The sequence below is a fragment of the Elephas maximus genome, chromosome 3, assembly GCF_024166365.1.
Source record: "Elephas maximus indicus isolate mEleMax1 chromosome 3, mEleMax1 primary haplotype, whole genome shotgun sequence".
Lineage (NCBI taxonomy): Eukaryota > Metazoa > Chordata > Mammalia > Proboscidea > Elephantidae > Elephas > Elephas maximus.
The window spans coordinates 155,631,525-155,634,051 of NC_064821.1; the positions used below are offsets into that span (position 1 = coordinate 155,631,525).

General features: G+C 47.7%; 1 non-coding gene across 1 annotated transcript; it reads right to left on the bottom strand.

Annotated features, from left to right (window-relative positions):
• Positions 1–1,726: 1,726 nt before the first annotated feature.
• On the bottom strand, positions 1,727–1,799 carry TRNAV-CAC (transfer RNA valine (anticodon CAC)). Its single transcript has one exon. It is a non-coding gene; the product is annotated as a tRNA-Val (tRNA).
• Between the last annotated feature and the right edge of the window lie 728 nt (positions 1,800–2,527).

A 2,527-nucleotide genomic window follows, 5' to 3' on the forward strand; every position in this document is an offset into this window, starting at 1 on the left:
CCTCCCCAGCACCTCGCCTGAGTCTCTGCACAGGCCTCCTGGAGGTCTCCTTCTAGTTCCACGCCGCCCTGCTTTCCTTCGCTCTTCTTCAGGGTTCCCCACTCCCCACTTATTTTCCGCGCTCCCGTCCCGCCGACCGCAACCGGGGCGAGCAGGTGGCGTCCAGAGCCGGGCGGGTGGGCGAAGGCAGAACAGCCTTATCGTGCGCCCCCTTGGCCTCAGGCAAGTGTCCAGATCCAGGGGTCCACGGGGAATCGCTGGCATCTGGGGCGGACGAGGAGCAAGAAGGGGCGAAGGCCATTCTGCTGTCCTTCTAGCTTCAGACTCACCCAACGCACTGATTTTAAGGCGATGAACAACACGATGTGTCGCCCCAACCTGCGGTGTTGTGGAGGCTTTGCTCAGGTCCTACAGCAGAAAGCCGCTGGCACTGCCTAGTGGTTCATAGGCGGTCACCGTATTGAAACAGGAGGGGTTACTTGTGGTCTCTTTGGCGCAATCAGTTACCGGTTCCGCTCTTAACTGAAAGGTTAGTGGTTGGAGCCCACCCAAGGACGCGCCTCAGATTTTATAAGTGTTAAGATGTCCCCAGAGTTTCAGCTCTTTACATCTTACTATATAAAGGCAGAGAGCAACCTTAGTTAGCTTTCTATCCTCCTTTTTGGAAACTGAGAGCTCAGAAATGATTGAAAGAGAAGAATCCTGGGAGTTGTTTTTGGACTAAGTTTTTTTTTTTTTTTTACATTTGTTTGTACTGTTTTTTATTTAAACCCTGGTGGTGTAGTGGTTAAGAGCTATAAGGTTAGCGGTTTGAATTCACCAGGCGCTCCTTGGAAACCCTGTGTGGCGGTTCTACTGTGTCCTATAGGGTCGCTATGAGTCGGAATCCACTCGACAGCAACAGGTTTGGTTTTGGTATTATTTATTTAACCCTTTCCATATACTTTGGAAGTTAAGTTGGGTCTATGGTTTCATGATTACAAATAAATTTGCAATCACCATTAGCTATCTAGCTATCTGTTTACAATCCCTTGTTCTGTTTCTTTAGCAACCCTGACTAAGACACTCTCATTAATTTCAGAAATCCCAGGTCAACAGCAGCGGTGCCCACCGTCCTTCATAAAATTACAACCATAGAATGCTTTGAGGATGCAAGGATAGTTCCCTTGCATGTATTTCTCACGAACTTGTCAAAGGTTATGTTTTCCTGATCATACCTGGGACTGTAGATGTGGGCGAATGAACAGGCCTTAGGTGATAAATTTACTGTAGCTTTCGGTTTTTTCCTCTAAAATAAATGCCTCAAAGACGCTCTGGCAGTTCAACTGCATTTACTGTAGGCCACCTTTGGGTGCAAGTTTTCAGTCAACTGTTTCAAGTGAACAATTTAGAATTGCTGACAGCTGCTCAAATACTTTGGCTCCAGAATTTCTACCTAGTGCACCAATATCAATAAGTAAACCTAGCGGTATCCAACATTACAGTCCTTCTGCTCTGCTTCTATCCCCTGTGGATCCATTTCCATAGATGTACCTTAGGATTTAGTGGCACTGGGTTTTCTTGTTTTTTCAACTGGCATAAACCTTGCAGTACTACTGGTTGTATTGCACCTTCCTATGGGTCATCACAGTTTGTGCATTTCCCTCTGGGAATTTCCAGGACTCTGATTCTAGATCTTAAGCAATGGGAAAAAGTAGCAATGGGCTCTGAGAAGTAAAAAAGCAACTGTTTCAGCCCGGTTTCGAACCGAGGACTTTTCGCGTGTGAGGCGAACGTGATATCCGCTGCACTACAGAAACCAAGTAAGTGGACTTGCCTCAGAATTTTTCCTTGCAAATTGTAAGACCCGCCGTCTGAGTACTTTGGCTTCCAACAAACGAAATTCAACTCCATTTAAAATTCGACTGCACGCAGCAAAGTGCTGCAGAAATCACTCCCGAAAATCACTAACAATCCCTTCAGGCAAAGGAGTCTAAGGCGTCCCTTAGGCCCTAAGATGGTTTTCTGTGCCAAACAAGGAAGCTAGGACTAAGGGGGGGAGGGGTGATGCCCTCCCCCGGGCTTTGGAACTGCGCAGCTCACTAGAGTTTCCATTTTCAGAACTAAGCTCCTCTGGGACTCTCCAACTCCCCACAGGGCAGGAGCTGTGAAGGCAGTCACCCTGGAGCATCGGACCAGCGCCTCGGTGGCCCCTTTAAGGGCGCTGGTGCTCTTGACAAATGATCCCTGTTTCCATGAAAAGATGTTCAATGTCATTACTGGTTATTCTTCCCACACTTGCTGTTAGTTGCCAAGGAGTAGATTAGGATTCATGGCGACCACATGAGTGCAGTGCAGAAGTGCCCCATAGGGTTTTGAAGGCTGTAACTTGATGGTGCAATGGTTAAAGAGCTCGGCTGCTAACTGAAAGGTCAACAGTTCAAATCCACTAGCTGCTCTGCGGGAGGAAGATGTGGCAGTCTGCTTCTGTAAAGATCAGAGCCTTGGAAACCCTATGGGGTAAGTCTACTGTGTCCTATAGGGAGGA